Source organism: Mastomys coucha, unplaced genomic scaffold (genome assembly GCF_008632895.1).
Source record: "Mastomys coucha isolate ucsf_1 unplaced genomic scaffold, UCSF_Mcou_1 pScaffold22, whole genome shotgun sequence".
Lineage (NCBI taxonomy): Eukaryota > Metazoa > Chordata > Mammalia > Rodentia > Muridae > Mastomys > Mastomys coucha.
The window spans coordinates 191,046,122-191,063,993 of record NW_022196905.1 but is presented as its reverse complement, the minus strand read 5'-3'; the positions used below and the strand labels follow the sequence as shown (position 1 = coordinate 191,063,993).

General features: G+C 36.8%; 1 long non-coding RNA gene and 1 other non-coding gene across 3 annotated transcripts in view; one reads left to right on the top strand and one right to left on the bottom strand.

The window, feature by feature from the left end:
- Positions 1 to 17,872, top strand: part of LOC116069267 — a 1,149,691-nt gene that overhangs the window by 338,279 nt on the left and 793,540 nt on the right. The window lies entirely within an intron of this gene.
- LOC116071683 lies at positions 6,080 to 6,142 on the bottom strand. The gene has a single exon (XR_004111072.1). It is a non-coding gene; the product is annotated as a U7 small nuclear RNA (small nuclear RNA).

The following is a 17,872-nucleotide window of genomic DNA, read 5'->3' as shown; positions in this document are numbered from 1 at the left end:
TAATTCATTACTCAGATGTTCCATGCATCCCCTGGAGTATACTCACTCTTCCAGTAAGCAGGACACTGACTGTTGGTGTTCTTTATGCCTTTTGCCCAATTCCTGGATTCCTCAAGCAGGCTGATGGCTGTCATTCTAGACTACACCAGTAAGGATTTGTATATAGTTGAAGTAATGGTAAAAGAAGGCATAAACTGGAGGAGTAGTTTTTTTTCACAGATTTCTCATGAAGGAGCTTAGATTTAGCTTATATTTTTATAGCAATGGATGATATTTCTTTCCATTAGTCATCGTTCACTTCGATTTTTATGTTCTTATATCTATTGCCTTACAAGTACAGTATAAATGCTGCATCTTCTAGCATGTGTACCATACTATGTCGGAGAAAGCAATACTAGAGGAAGTGGCAATTATCAGAAGACAAGCTAAAGGAAAACAATGCTCTAGAAATGTTGCATTGCACTTCAACCTACATCCCATTGAGCAAAGATGCTCATATGGATTAAATTAATACAAACAGCTAATGCACCTCCTCCTTCTTTCATTTCTTCCTTCCTTCCTTCTTTCTTTCATTTTTCTTTCATTTTCCTCTAGAGAGTCAGGCAGGAGATATGGCTGTTAGGATTGGCTTTTTAGTTTGCTAACCAAACTCAGGTTTGGTACATTGAGTGTACCAGTGTAATTAAAAATCAACTTCAGCATTGTTGCCAATAGTTTTTTTTTTTTTATCCTTTATTACTTCTTCTATTGTTCACCATTACCAGGTATAAAATTGAAATCAACAAATTCAGTTTATGTTTCATCCAATGCAGTATTAGACCATGTAGACAGTGCTTACAAAGGGAGGTGTAAGTAAGAATGGGTGCTTCCTAGGGATTGCAGCAACTTCAATATGATGAGAGCATTTCTAAAGAGGAAGACTACCCTGAATAAGACTGTTTTCATGAAGTAAGTCTCTGTAGTTTATTAACCCAAGGCAGAGATAACAGTGATGACACTTAGTGACAGTCAGTGGAAACATCGTATCTCATTCCTCTTACGGAAAATCTAACATTGATAGTTCATTCCATGAAACTCTGCCTTAGTTCAGTTCTCTCCAGCTATCACAAATCGTTTTTTCCTATGCTTCTAAGGTAGCAGAGATGACAAGACCAGAAGTCCAGCTTTTGGCATGGCCTATCCTTAACTGTTCCATGGTCTACTTTACTTAAATTTGTTAAACAGAGTTCTACTTTGAAAACTTAACTTTTTTTTAATTATTATTTTATTTTTGACTTTGTAGTTAGTTTGGCTGCTTTTCAAAATCCTCTTCCTTTTCCTTCAAGAACTTCTTTTTCCTGCTTCTGACATTATGATCCAAGTTTAATATGCCACAATCAGCCTAAAGGGAAGACTCACTGATTTCCTTTTTACTATTTTTATTTATTTTTTGCTTATTTTATTTATTTAAATTTCAAATGTTGTCCCCCTTCCTCTTTTCCCCCTAAGAAAATCCTCCATTCCCTTCACCCCTGCCTCTATGAGGGTGCTCCCCCACCCACACACCCACCTTCCTCACCTTCCTAGCATCCCCATACACTGGGACATCAAGCCTTCGTGGGACCAAGGCCTCCCTCCCATTAATGCCAGATAAGGGAATCCTCTTCTACATATGCAGCTAGAGCCATGTGTACTCTTTGGTTGTTGATTTAGTCCCTGGGAGCATTGGGGAATCTGGTTAGTTGATGCTATTGTTCTTCCTTTGGGGTTGTAATCCCCTTTAAAACCTTCAGTCCTTCCTCTAACTCTTCCAATGGGGTTTCCCTGCTCAGTCCAATGGTTGGCTGTGAGCCTCTACATCTGTATTGGTCTGGCTCTGGCAGCAAGAGTTTCTTGGCATCTGCAATAGTGCCTGGGTCTGGTGTCTGCAGATGGCACGGATCCCTAGGTGGGGCAGTCTCTGGATGGACTTTCCCTCAGTCTCTGTTCCACTTTTTATCTCTGCGTTTCATTTAGACAGGAGCAAATCTAGGTTAATATTTTTGAGATGGGTGGTGACCCCATTCCTCAATGAGGGACCATGCCTAACCACTGGATATGGTCTCTACAGGTTCTAACTCCCCCTTTTTAGGGTATTCCAGCTGATGTGATCCCATGGGTCCTGGGAACCTCTTACTTTCCTGGCATCTGGGAATTTCCGGTGGCTACCCTCAGTTCCCTGACCCCACTGCTACATATTTCTATTCAATTTTCTGACCCTCTATATTCCCCCCCTTCCTCTCACACCTGCTCCTGCCCTCGCCTTTTCCCTCCTCCTCCCTCCCAGATTCCTCTCGCCCTCAACCTCCTGTGATTATTTTGTTTCTCCTTCTATGTAGGACTGAAACATTCACACTTTGTTCTTCCTTCTTCTTGAGCTTCAAATAGTCTGTGAGTTGTATTATGGATATTCTGAGCTTTTTGCCTAGTATCTACTTATCACACATACCATGTATGCTCTTTTGTGACTGGGTTACCTCACTCAGGGTTATATTTTCTAGTTCTATCAATTTGCCTGAGAATGTCATGAAGTTGTTGTATTGTTTATTATTATTATTATTATTATTATTATTATTATTATTATCATCATCATCATCATTATCATTATTATTGTTGTTGTTGTTATTATTATTATTTTTTTTTTTACAGTCCAGTCATTATCCCCCTCCTGGTTTGCCCTCCAGTAGTTCCTCATCATAGTCCTCCTTCCCCATCTCCAAGAGGATATCCCCACCCCACTCCATCAGACCTCTCCACTCCCTGGGGCCTCAAGTGCACCTTCTCTCACTGAGGCCAGACCAGGCAATCCTCTGCTGTATATGTGGCAGGGGTTTTATATCACCTGGTGTATGCTGCCTGGTTGTTGACCCAGCACTGATTTACTTTTGTGTCCCCTTTATCATGATTTCCCGGAACCTCTACCACACACATGTTATCTTCCAAAATGTCTCACATTTTCTCCTTTATCCTTACCCAACTTCCAATATCTTAAAATCACATTCACAGTGTTCCAACCCAACATCTCTTCTCTCTTCCTCTTCTGTTTTTAAGCCCCCTGAATATAATCATTCTCAATATGTTTCTATTTCTTCAAAGTCCACTTAATGAATTTTAATCCATGTTCATTGAAACCTGATGAACTCAGAAGTTTGGAAATGGTAATTCAGGAATAGGATGGAAAACATTAATATATTAATTATGTATCTAGGACACATTTCTGTATATTTCTTTTGGTCCTTAGAGGTGTAGCTAGGTTTTTAAAAATCTGCTTTGTCCTTTCTAGTTAAATATCTGTACAACAGCAAGGGTATAAGTGGGGATGATGCCTGGGTGCCACAAAGCCTGCTCCTGTTTGGAACTTGCCATTAAGTCCAAGTTTCATGAATAAAACTGTTGACTTCACTCTTTATCATTAAAATGAAGTAACTTCACTTTTTGCCTTTAAAATTTCTTCTATATCCTTGTGTATCTGGTTGTGAAGAAATAGCCATGGTTTTCTCCTCCAGTATATGTTCATTCTGGTCCCATCTTACTTTTCAATTCTTCATAAAATACCATATATACATATATATATATATATATATATATATATATATATATATATATATATATATATATCTTCAGCTTGGTTTCCCATTGTATTCCTTTTAAGATTTTCTCCTGCCACTTAAAAATTTCTAGACATGAACTTATATCATTCTCCAGCCTCATCATCCTCATGATTAGCTTAATCTCTTTATCTAGCTTTCTATACAGTGTCTATCTTTACATTCCTCTGTCCATGTTTCCTTGGTCTTGGCCAAACTTTCAGGGAAAGTAATCAAGTTTTCAGCTCCTATTCACTGCAATCTATCCTTACATTTAAAGAACAGATGTGCTATAATGTTTATTTTCTTAATAAAGAAAATTTTATATTATGTCTCTGCTCTTATAACAATCTATGCCACTTATAATATATATATCAAATTCTTTTAGTAAGAATGGATACATGACAATATTCCTACTAATTAGGAAAATGTAAGATTTATCATCTTATTTTTGAAGTCACCTTGTAACTTCTGAAAATTTAACCTTGTTGAATAAGTATTTAACCTTAAAATTCCTCATTTTAAAAATCTATATTTTACCTACTGAAGCTAACTGCTAACTATAGGGAAAGTTTTCAACTCATCAGAAATAAAATATTAATAGCAAGAAGTAAGTAAGTCACAAGTAATTTTAATCACAATATGATCTCTCTTTTTTAAGAGATCTTATTAGATACTTTGAACACACTTGGCTGTAGAATTTTAGAAGTTTCTAAACAAAAAGAAAATATTCTCTCTTACCTGTTGAGTACTTCAAATGTCTAATATGTCTCAATATTATATTATATCATAAAACACCAGGACAGAGTAGAGAGTAGGAGTAAAATTCAGGCATTAACTAAAAGTTATACTCTGCAATATAAGACTCAGTTCCAAATATATAGTTTGATATTTTTTCATGTCCACAGATTTTATCAGTGAAGTTCCTGTTCAAGCAGCAACAGTAGCAGCAGTATCTAAGGGCTAGAATTGGCCCTGGCAACCTTCTTTAGAAATGGTAAAGATGGCCTGAGGAATCCTGCGTATTTAGTCACTCCAGGGATCTGGCATGTATAAATGTTTTCAAAGTATGTGGTGTAATTACAACTATAGGATTCCTCTGCCTTATAAATTCTTCTGAAAATTATAAAATATAATATATTGTAGGGAGATATTTAGGAATAAATGACCCTTTATCTAAGTGAAAATATTTAAAAAGAAAACAGTGACTTTGTAACAGCTAAATTTCATAATGAAAAAAGAATTGATTAAATTTATTTACCCAACTGAATGAGAGAAGATCTCTCCTAGAAAATCCCCTTGACACACCCTGTTTAGGACATGCCCATCATCCTAACACCTTCAGTAGATTGTGAGCCTTAAGAAGGACAGAGTAAGACTCTGACTTGCTGATCACATGGTTTCTCTCTGTCTCTGTCTAGTTTTTATGAACTAGATATTGGTAGAATTTAGGAATTCAAGAAAATCAAATGACTGGGTTATAAATCAATGGTTGCAAGATTGCCTAGCATATGTAAAGCCTTATGTTCATCCCCCCAACTTGGTAAATAAATATGTAATATAAGACCCCGAACCTAGGTCAGTGGTATTTATTTCAAGATGCCCAGAGTAAGACACCAAAATGCAAATCAATGCAAAAGGAAAAGATTTATTTTCCAGAGCATCAGGGTCTACCTTCAATTAGTCCCTCAAGGTGACTAGAAGGTGACCCCAAATGGCTATTACAAGCAGTTTTTATACTTTTTAGGGGCACAGGTTACATCAGCATGTTTACAGTTCAAACATATTGGCTAAGCATATTGACCTTTAAATATATTGGCTAGCAAGCATGACACATATTTAAACTCTACCTGGGACTTTTCAGAGGGTCAGTACATTTTGAGAATTTTTTTACTCAAGAATGTCTCTGTGGGTAGAGAATGGAACTTGGCCTAGTGTTGACTCCAGCTGGGAGGTGGAAGATGGAAGGAAGATGTAGGACTAGAAAAAACCTGTTGGGGTCCCTCAATAACAGCTTATGAAGGTGCATAAGTGTTATCCCAATATTCAAGAGTCTGAGGCTGTAGGGTTTTTGGTTCATAGAGAGCCTGGCATACATAGCCAACCCTGAGAAAGAGAGAGAGAGTTGGGGGGGGGCAAGGTCCAGCCTTAGCTTACAGAGGGGTTTGGAGGGAAGTGTTATTTGAGATCATTTATAAACAGACTTGAAATCAAATGATGGGGAGCAAGCTGACAGCCTTGTAGTCTGCTTGAGATGGGTCCCCAGTCAGCTCTCTGCAGATAAATCTTGGCTCTGTAGTCTGCCGGAGATAGCTTTCTGCTTGAGTCAGCATTTATGCTTGAAAAAATTCTAAAAGCTCTCTGGATAGCTCATGGGTTTTCCCATGGGAATCAGAAAAGCTGCTATAAAAAAATGCTTGGATTTTCTAGGAAAAAAAATTCTAAAAAGGCTGTGTTAGCTCACTAAGTAATTCTTGGGATTTCCAATCAAGGTCAGAAATCCTGTTAGAAAAATTCTAAAAGAGCTGTGTTTGCTCTCCATGGATTCTCTGACCAAAATCAGAAATCTTCTTAGAAAAAATTCTTAAAGAGCTGTGTATACTCTCTAGATCTCCAGGCTGGTCAGCTCTTGCTAGAAAAAAAAAAAAAATTCTACCATGGAACTGCTATTGCTCTCTGCTAGCACAACTTATGCAGAACAAAAGCCCATTCTTCCATCCACACATCAATCCAGTCATCCACTCCACGTTTCTCCTCCGTCACCCCATGAATCAGCATTCCATGATCCCAGGTCCTGAACTCCTAAAAAGAGACAGCAAGCACTTCCCTCCAAAACAGGGCAATACAATACAGAGATCCACCCACCTTTGTTAATCAGAGACAAAAAATTTGATGGGAGGGACTTTGCCCTGTAATTACCACTCCCTAAATCCTTTATCTCCTTAGTATCTTTGTGAGATGCTGGATCCTAATGCAGTTGCATCTGGGTTTTTTTTGTTTGTTTTTTGTTGTTGTTGCTTTTTTAGATCTGTGAAGGTACTTATGCAATTCATAATGCAGCTTCATATTTTGCCAAGTTGAGAAATTATATATTATTAAACTCATATGTTTTAGAGTTCTTTCCATCAGTAATGATTCCCAGACTCACACTATCTCTGATGATGATGGGGACATTAACCTTGGCAGAGAGGACATTTGTGGATAACTTTGGCAGAAAGAATATTTCCCTAAAAAGGAATATGAAGTTACACACACACACACACACACACACACACACACACACACACATTATAAACAAGCTCTATGCTCACAGCACATAGCAACCATTGACACTTGTGGAGGCTCGCACCCTCTTGTCTCTGTTACAGAGGTGGGAACCATGTCATACCCTTGCCCTTAGATGGCCAAGCAGGACTCATCCGAGAGAGAAAAAGAGACAGAGATAGAGACAAAGAAATAGAGAGAGATTCAGACAGAGATACACACAGAGAGAGAAAGGGAGGGGAGAAGGGAAGGAGGGAAGAAAGGAAAGAGAGAGGGAGGAAGAGAGCTAAGAAAAACAAAACTGTTTCTGTCTACATGGTACTTCTATTGTATGATTCCAAGTTGAAACAATTGGCATGCAATTTTTCTTTGCTGGGAAAAACTATATGTGTTTGATATGCATTCTTCAGGAACTCATATTTAAGTTAAAAACTGAGAGTGAAAAAACAAATCCCAAATAAGCTGGAGATGGAAAAGAGCTTCCCTGGCTGTCAGCAGAGAAGGAAAGGCCTTGAGTTACTATTAGAACTGGTGTGTGAGGGAGGAGCTGTCAGTGTACCTTTGCTTAATTAGAGAAAGAGAGGGAGATTGGCAGGAAATGAAGTAGGGGACCTAGAAAAGGGTCAGAAGACGTAGAACCTTCAGAACCAGGGTAACAGTTGGCTAAAGACAGCTAGATATGGTGTCTGCTTTAATGTCAAGCATTCTAAAAGGTGACAGAATATATGTCATAGTTCTTCATACTGTAATTGTTCTAACAGGGAGAGTGCTTAAGATAGGGAAAATCTAAATAATAGTCCCTGAGGCTTTATCTTGGAAAAAGGTAATTTTATGTCAGGCTCCACAGTATGACATAAGTGAGTTTTTGTTTTGGTTTGGTTTAGCTTTCTTTTTTTAGCTTATTTTTATTTTTATTTCTTTACTGGTCAGGTCAATATGGGCACCCAATAGCTTTATTCTACTCAGACCCTTGGTTTTCCTTATAGCATACAACCATGACAACTCTTGTAAAGGAAAACATTTAATTTTTCTGGCTACCAGTTCACAAGTTAGATCACAAGAAAGATTTTGTTACTTTCTTCAACAAGGCTACACACACTTCAACAACTCTATACCTAATAGTGCAATTCTCTGGTGATCAAGCATTCAAATCTATGAGCCTATAGAAACCATTCATATTCAAACCACACCATTCAATACCCTGGCCATTATAGGCTTTTTGCTATATCATAATTCAAAACTGAATTCAGTGCACCTTCAAAAATCCCTGTACTCTATCATCGTTTCAACAATGTTTTAAAAGTTTAAACTTCAGTGTCTCTTTGGAGTCACATCAATGTCTTGTCTGTGATGCCTGATGTGTTAGAATAGCAGCTCTCATCAGACACCAACACACACTAGGCCCAAACAGTTCCATGTGTAAGAGATTTCATTGGGAGAGAGCAAGGGAGGAGCATTCCCCATATGCATATGGTTGGTGATGTGGTGGCCACAGGTAAAGGTGAGAGGTGAGCCCAATGGATTCTGGGAATATGGTGGCTGTTGTCTTGGCAGCAGGTCTGTGAGGCCCACCCATGTGACATCACAGATTTCAGAGGCCCTGATGCCAACAATGCCCTGTAAAACAATATCAAAAGGTGGATCACATACTTCTAACACACAATGGCACAAAATACACAATACCATTCCAAAAGGAAGGGAAGGGAGCCTAGTGAGGAAGTAGGACCACAAAGCAAGACCGAACACCAGATGGGCAAACTCCAAACTGACATCAAAGAGCTCTTGAGATCCCCACTTCTTTCATCATTGCTGAATGCAATGTGGATAGCTTTTGATGCCACTTATAGCAATTTGCTGCTTATAGAAACTTGGCAAGTACTTGTCACTGGGCTTTGGAGGAAGAATAGGATCAGATAAGAACACTCACATTTGGCTAATGCAAGGATCAAGGTGAACACAGCCAAGGAATGTGTGATTTCCTTTTTGTCTTGTTAATCCCTAAAAGGACGCAGACCCAGAGATTCTGGGGACTTTGCTTACTGCTTTGTTTGATTACTACCTGGTGTGATCTCTTTGTTCTTTGCCTTGTTTAATCACTTTGTCTTTGATCTGAGAACTGACCCTATTCTCTGCTAGTACCTAGAATGGTAGAAAAGCTGGATGGGAAAAATTAAAGCCACTTCAGCCTCAGCACTGGCTGGAGTCATGTTATAATGTTTGCCTAATTGTCTTTTTCTTTTCAGTCCTCACTCCTGCGCTCTATACCCTGTTGACTGACTGAACTGGCTTGGTCAATGCAACACATTTTTTTCCCTCTTGGTTTGAGTCTATACTCTGTTAGCTGCTATCCTTGGAAGATATCCCACAACTGCGCCAACTCCACCATCTTGGTGATCTCCAAGGTGATCCAGGCTTTACCTTTATAGCATCACACTAAAGCTTCTCTCCATGGAGGGACACCTTGGACACTGTCTGGACTCAGCCACTTTCCTTAACCACAGAAGGAGATTCCATAACCTATCTCCTACATCCCTTATCCCAAAGCCAGAACTGTGTGGCTTGGCTAAAGCTGCCAAATTCTTCTGCTTGCTGTGGCAGGAACATGCAACCCCTCACTCAAATACCTTTTCTGTTATCTCTGCTTTCCTTTGCCACCAAAACTTAGCTGTCTTGTACTTCTCTTTGTAGATCAGGCTGGCCTTGAGCTCAGAGATCAATCAGCCTCTGAGTGCTGGGATGGAAGCTTGGCTGGTGAGGTTTTATCCAGAGGACACTACCACTCCCTTAATTACATTTAAATATTTTATTTCCTTCAGTTGGACCTAGCTCCATTATACTTCCTCATGCTTTCTTTATCCCTAAAGAATGTACACTTGGTATTTTTCCTTGCTCAGCTTATTCCTGTATTATAGAACTGCATAAGACTGGCCACCAAAAACCATGTAAACAGTTAATACTAGGCTGTTTTAAAATATCCTCGGCCAACTTCATTAATCCAAAACACTTCAATTTAGCCAAAATCAGATATTGTGGACAAGAGCAAAAAGCAGCCACATTTTAGCCAAACATCACAAGAATAGTCTCTAGGCCACTTACTAATGGTCCTCTCTTCAGAAACCTCTTGAGCTGGAGAGTTATGATCTACATTGCTCTCAGCACCATTATCTCCATGCTCCTACTAGTATGGCCCATTAAACCCTCCTTAAATCACTCAACAGGTTTTCTAATTCAAAGTCTCAAAGTTCTCATTCTGCTAATAGAAAAACATGTCAGGCCTGTCACAGAAATATCCTAGTCCCTGGTACCAGTTTCTGACTTACTCAATGTTCTATTGCTGTGAAGAGACACCATGACCATGGTGACTATTATATTTAATTGAGACTGGCTTATTGATCAGAGGTTTAGTCCATTATTTTCATAGTGGAAGTCGTGCCAACATGCAGGCAGACATAATGCTGTAGAGTAGCTGAGAGTTCTACATCTGGCTCTGAAAATAGAAGGGAGAGAGAGACAGAGACAGAGGGGGGAGAGGAGAGAGAGGAGTGAGAGAAGAGTAAGGAGAGAGAGGAGACATGGAGAGATGGAGGAAGAGACAGAGAGAGAGAGAGAGAGAGAGAGAGAGAGAGAGAGAGGGAGAAGGAGGGAGGGAGGAAGAGAGAGAGAGAGAGAGAGAGAGAGAGAGAGAGAGAGAGAGAGAGAGAGAGAGAGAAACTGGACCTGGCTAGAGAATTTGAACTCCGAAGCTCTCCCCTATTGACACACTTTCTCCAACACAGCCACACGTACTTCAACAAGGCCACACTTCCCAATAGTGCTTCTTCCTGTTGAGGAAGCATTTCAAATCTGAGTCTATTCAAACCACCACACATCCTAACACTGTGCTCTTGAAAATTCAAATGCCAGATAATACTATTTGCTCTGTTACAATAAGAATACTTCTAGCTGTAAACATAACAAAGAGGAGCATGAGGCAGTGGATACTACTGAGCAAGCAGTCCATGCCTTTTCCTCTCCCAAAGGCATAAAACACAATCTACACTCATTGTTTGGAGCTGGCATTCATGACAATTGCGTCTATGCAGACTCCAAGTCTAGAGCCTAATCACCAGTGCTTTCTGCAGTTTAGTTAGTTAGCACCTGCTTGCTACATGACTACATTTTAGGTTGAAATTTGCAAGTGAAAAAAAATCAAGCATTCTAGCTTTCCTGTATAATAATTTTTACTATGATACAATGTTTTAAAAGGCCCCACCTACTTTCCTTTTAAATATTGAGCAAAACTACTATCCTGGAATGTATATACAAAACTACCATGTTTTACATGTCTGTAAATATTAATGCATTCCTTCTGCTTTCCACTTGGTATTGTATTTTTGCAATTTCATACCAGTAAGTGGCCAATCACAATCAGGATGATGCCCTCACTCACCATTAGGATATATGTACCAGGTGCTTTGTGCTCTATAATTAGATGGTGCAACTACAACCATTCATTTACAAAGTCCTCCTTTCAAATTCTATATATTATGCTTAAGAATCACCTTTCAGACAATATAGCCATTTTCAATGGTACCCTAATCTGAATTTTAAGATGACTTCTTTTTTCTATTTTACATAATATGGTCAGGATTTTAGTTTTTCTTTCAAACTTTTTGTTTGTTTGTTTGGAGAAAGCAATGTTTGAATGCCTTAATGCTATATTCTGCAAAGTGACAGAGATAAATGTTGTCTCAGGGAATATTATCATTCTCTGGTTAAATTTCCAAGGGTTAAACGGCACTTGATCATATAAATCATTCAAGCTTTGGGAAATTCAGATTCTCTTTTTGAAGTTAGTTTCTAAAGTAACATGAAATTAGATTCTAAAACAATATATACTTCTATAAAGTGATTATTAAGTTTTTTTTTCATTTCTGAACCTTTAAAGATTTTAAAGGAAGCTTAATGACCTATTTGCTTTAGAGAAAAGCCAAGTCTCATGGAAGTTTCCTAACACTGTAATCATATTTTTGATGCGCATCATTAAAGGAATAAAAATGCTTACTTTTGTCTGTCAAGAATAACAAAGATCAATTCATATAAATTAAATGGTGCTTGATTAAAATAATAGCCCTAATAAAATAATTATTAATAATTTTAAGGCTCTCATACCAATCAAATCACAAAAGGACAGTAATATACCTTGATTTTATCTTACTGAATCTATATGGATAAAAATTTCAAATATATTATATTGAACTTTCATGATATTCACTGTAGGAATATACTATACATAAAGCATCAAATACATAGTTTTTAGTAGTTATTGTATGTGTTTGTGTCTAGTGAGATTAGACAAAGAAAAAAATAGACATTAGTTTTAATATCTTTAGTTTACTCTAAATGTTTGTTTTTCATTATAGAACTTTTGCAAATGTGAACGTAAGTAACCATGAGAATCTATATATATTCTGAGAGGTCAGCATTAATAAAAGTCAGATGTATTACTCACATCAGCATAGGTTGGATGTCTGCTACGCTGTACCGCACATAAAAGCATCACATAATGTGAGTAAACATTTAGTCACGGAATATATGTTCCTGTGTTGTGTAACAGTCTTATGATCTAAAACTATATTAAATTCACTCCAAATGACTAATGATAAGCCTTGTACATACTTGGTTTATTTGACTCATCTAATTATTTTTTGTTCACTAATCTCATTTTCAGCTACATGGTAAATATTTAACAACAGAGAAAATTAACATTTCAAGTTTTAAACACTGTGAAAATGGATTAGCTCCAAATCACACAGTTCTTCTATTTATTTTAACCCATACAAATTACACAGTGTATTCATTCTTCTATTTATTTTAACCCCAAACCATTTTTTTTAATTCCCTCATCTACTTGCACTATATACTCACTTAACAAAACCAATAAATTAGATGAAGGAAACCAATGGAAAAACTATAAGTCAAGGGAGTGTCGACTAATCCAAAAATTAATATTTGAGCCAAAGCATTATAACTCAGATAAGAAAAGCTAAAATTATCCTTTAAATAAAAAAATAGCTTTTCCTTCATTTGGAACACTTTATAGTAGAATAACTATTCAAATTCAGATTAGAAAGTTTTAGTTAACATTTTGTATTAACTTGTTTGTAAACCATTGTTTTTTTAAATTACGTTCATTATAACCTAACAATGAATTATAATAATTAAATATATTTCATTCGTGATTCGCCTATCAGACATTGTTTTCTCTGTTTTTTTCAAATATTTTTAGTTCTGTTAAATCCATTGATAATTTACTTGATCAAATACCACGTATTTTATGTTACGTGTTCTGTAATATTTTATTGTTGTTTTGCTTTAACCTAAAAGGTTTTGACACATATGTCTCACAATCAGCAAGCAGTATAGTGAAACTAACATGAGAAAAGTCAAGAAGCAGCCATTTATCCAGGCCAGTGTTCCCTTCTTCCATCCAGTATATAGTGCCTGTATTCACATCCTCTATCTACTGTACCTATTGACTTTGTGTCTTAGTTACCGCTCTGTTCCTGGGATAAAATATCGTGGCCAAGGCAACTTATTTTGTAAGCATTTAATTGTGGCTTGCTTATAGCTTCAGAGTTAGTATATAATCTTCATGGTTGGGAGCCTGGTGGTAAGCTGGCAGGAATGGCATTGAGCCGTAGCTGAGTGCTTACATCATCATCCACAGGCCACAGTCACAGAGAGCAAGACTGAATCTGGCAAGCCCACACCCAGTATCATACATCCTCTAACAAAGTCACACTTTCTAGTCATTTTTGCACAACTGGAAAAAAAAAATCAAATGTTTGCGCCTGGGGTGGTGGTGGGGGGACATTCTCTTTCGAAACACCTGAGTAAGTAATGATTTTCAATGATTAAATTTTTCTTATCATTTCTTATCATTATCAATGCCTTTCTTTGTTTTATTACCAAATGACCTAATTATACAGATACAAATGGCGGGCAAATAGTCTGTTAGACATATGGGGTCTACCCTGGATACAGCCAGATCAGCTTCTACAACCAAACTTTATCATCAGGAGTTGAATAGTCTTTCATTTCTCCCTACAAGCATTTCTTGCTTTAACACACCCCTAATATAGTAAATATTCATTAAGCACACTTCCCCATCTATTTATCTATTCATGTCTCCTCTTCCAGCTTGCTATAGCTCAGCAGCCTGACAAATACGGTCATAATATACCATGCTTTTAAGTTTCTGGGCAATAGCTATATGAAAAAGTAACATAACAGTTAATACGGTTGGCCTTGCTTACTGAAGACAATACCAAAAATGAGGGATTAATAAAAGGTGTTCTGGAAATTTCTATACATGCTGATCAGTAACTGAACAAAAAAAACTGTATTTTGCTATTGCCAGAATTTCTTACATAATAAGATATAAGAAAAAATAATTACATCCAAATAAATAAAAGCTCATGTCCATTTCACCCTTTCCTTTAATCCTCTCCTTTATTTACTGATGAGAGCGCAGTTGATGCTTGTTCTCTAGTAAACCGTGTTCTAATAAGTAATAGTTAATAATTTATGAATACATAGACAATAAGACCAAACCATAAAACAACTTACAGAAATATATCACTACTGACAAGTTGTAGAAACCGTGACATATTCAGCTTTATCTAAGGCCTAAGCCTCCTTCTCCCCTTTTCTCTGTTAGGTTATAATCTGTACCTTAAATTAACTAAAAATTGTCACTTGACTCTATACAAATGACTATAAATTAATAACCTCTTTTTATTAGAGAATGTCAATGCTATTTTCTGGTAGTTTCTCCCTTTTCACCCTCCTATCATACCATGTAAGTCAAAGTGTTTTATTTTTTAAGAACTTCAATCTGCTTTGCTGTGCTCTCTTCACCTGAAATACTAAATTGTTACTTTCCCATCACAGAGGTCTGAAAAGAAATAACCATGGACTATGCCATCAGCACCATCAGTGTTAACTCAGCCTGCTTCTCTTTTCACCTAAGTGTCAGAATAACCTTTCTCCAAGGCACAGAGTATTGAGTATGACATGCCTTAGGATTCAACTGACACTTCTGCCAAAAATAAAAATACTCAGAAATGTATCTCAGCAATTTTCTGATAAACACACATATAAAATATATTTTATTTTATTTTTTTTGTTAGCTTGAAATTAGTAGGATTATGCCATTCATGTCTTTTGGGGAGTTATAATCTAGACAGACACATGAAATCACCATGTTAACAGGATTAACTTGTCCTCTGGGCTATTAAATATAGACTGGTGCTATTAGAAAGAGAAAAAGAATCCATTAATATAATGCCCCACAATCTTTTTATGAAGATGGACTATTTTTCTCCAACCAGAAGTGTAGCATATGATTTCTTTTGCATTATTCAATAAGTAGAATTATAAAGGGTACAATTATAGTACTTTATAAATCATGAGATGGATGGACAAGACAAATACAAAACAATACTTTGTTAGGACATGAAGATTTATTTCATTTCATTTGCATGCTATAAATATCATTTCCTGAGAAGTGGTTTGAGAGCTGGCTGGTTTACTTCCTAGATTTTACATTTTTTACAGTAGCTAGCCCCATACATACACATTAACCTGTCATAAGAATCAACTTAAAATATCATTCCCCATTTTAGCTGGTATAACATGCATCTAAATAGAGGCCTTTAGACCATTGACTTAATATTGAAATTTTGCTAGAGTGCTTTCCAAGGCAGTAATTGCAATCTCTCCCAGAAGCATATGGTATTCTATTGATTCTGGATTCATTGTTCACTGCTTGTCAGCCTCTTGATTCTATTGACAAGAACAGTGGAATGTGTAGCAGTTAGGAAACATTATCTTAGTAATGGTTTCCCTCTGGTTTCACACTTAGTGTTTTTTAATTTGATACTGTGAGCGGCTGCTGAAATCAGGAGGTGGAGGTGAGAAAGTAGTTGGGATGAGAGTCATTTGGGAAGAGTTTCCTATAACAGGATTGCTGGTAATATTTATTCTCTTGTGATTGGTGAAAATTAGTCATATTAAGCTAAAGGTTTTAAATTCTAATTTGTAATCTCCAAAGTGCTAAAGAGTGAAATTATACTGTTATTTATTGAGGGGGTGTTTGTTTGTTTGGTTTTTATTCCCTTCTGGGGAGTAACAGTTGATGGAAAATGTGAATTGTCAAAAGTGTGAATTGTCAAAACTGAGGCCAGAGAGACTTATCTAGGCCTGGTTTGTAAAACAAAAGGAATAAAAACTTATTTACTGTTGTAAAACAACAGTCATTATCTTTTCTCACTCCCCTTTCACTTCTGTCTTTTCTATACACAAAGCAAATTATACTATGTCTTCCTTGAATTATGTGGGATTCCTGTAAAACCTAACCATGGTTTTTATTTTTATTTGATTTTCTATTTCTGTGCACTGAAAAATAAGAAAGACTTTTTTATCTCATATCATCTATGAATCACATGGAGTGTTTAGGCCTCTAACCATTCCATGGATATACTATGGGGAGTAAAAGGTATTTTACAACAACTATTTATGTATTTCAACAAATTCCATGAATGTTTTCTACACGTGGCATGTACTTACAACTTGATTGAATCATAAATGGGAAAAAGAAAATTGAATAAAATAGTCATTCTACATTAAATTTTTTAAAAATGCATTGAATTTATGCAAATTTTATATAACTATCATGAGTATAGTGTCATAATTTACTAATAAGAGGAAAATTACTATTAATATTACAAAGTAACCTATGGATTGGTGAAGGATCTTCTCTAATGAACTTTATCTCATAGCGCGTCATATCAATTCATGCAGAATGGCAGGATTTTTCATTATATTCTCAGCAAATGATAAGATACTATCGCTAAGCAATTCAGAGAACAAAGTCATGGTGGAGGGTTATGGCAGCAGACTGGGAAGGCTTAGCAGCTGAAGGATGGAGCTAACCAGTTACATCTGTGTAAGAAACAGAGTAAGGGCATAAAGTAGGACTGGGATATGAAAACTCAGGTTGGATGCCCAGTGATTCCCTTCTTCCTGAACACCACCTATGGGTTCCACCAATTTCCCAAGAGGCAGTACCAGTTGGGCCAAATGTTTAAGATGCTGAACCTCTGAGGGGCATTTTGTATTCTAACCACATCACTACTGCTGAGCCAATAAGTATCAGCTAAACACAAAGGTACCAAAAGTGCTACCTGGGAAAATAAAGGAATTAAGAAATAATGATTTTATAAAATATATTTCAAAGGAAGTGGAATCATATATTATATACAATTACAAATATGTGAGTTATATTCTTCCATCATTGAATCTCAATGCAGTGGTGTTTCATATACTACACGTCTGACCTGAAGATTCAACTGAGAGTCCCAGCTTGATTCTTTTAAAAAAGAGAGGATTCAATTTATATTGTCCCAAACATACTTTTGGCTCTATTTATCATCCAGATGCAAAACAGTAAGCAACTCTATTCAACAGGTTAGCTAATTTTTTTGTCTAGGGGTACATTTTGCAGATGATTTGTCCTGGTAAACCCACTGGGAAGCAGTGTGCTCATAATTTTATTCACAAAAGTCACATTGAGTTCTCTAATGCAGACAACTGACAACTCAAGCTCAAACGTTTATTAGAAAGCCATGTCATTTGCCTCTCTTCCTTCTCCTCTTCTTTTGTTCCCTCCTTTCTCTTCCCCCCTTACACATCCCTCCTTCACAGTATTCCTTTCTTTCTTGCCTTTGGATTTTTAGAATTAGTTTCTGAACTATAATAATAAGTTTTGATAAAATCAAACTCTATTCTGTTTCCAAGATAGATATACTTACATGAAGGACCTGGATCTACCTCATGTGTACAAACAAGTTTTCCTTCCTCTTTAATCTTACAGAGACATAATATCTTAATCCAAAGAGAGGGAGAGAGAGAAAGAGGGAGAGAGAGAGAGAGAGAGAGAGAGAGAGAGAGAGAGAGAG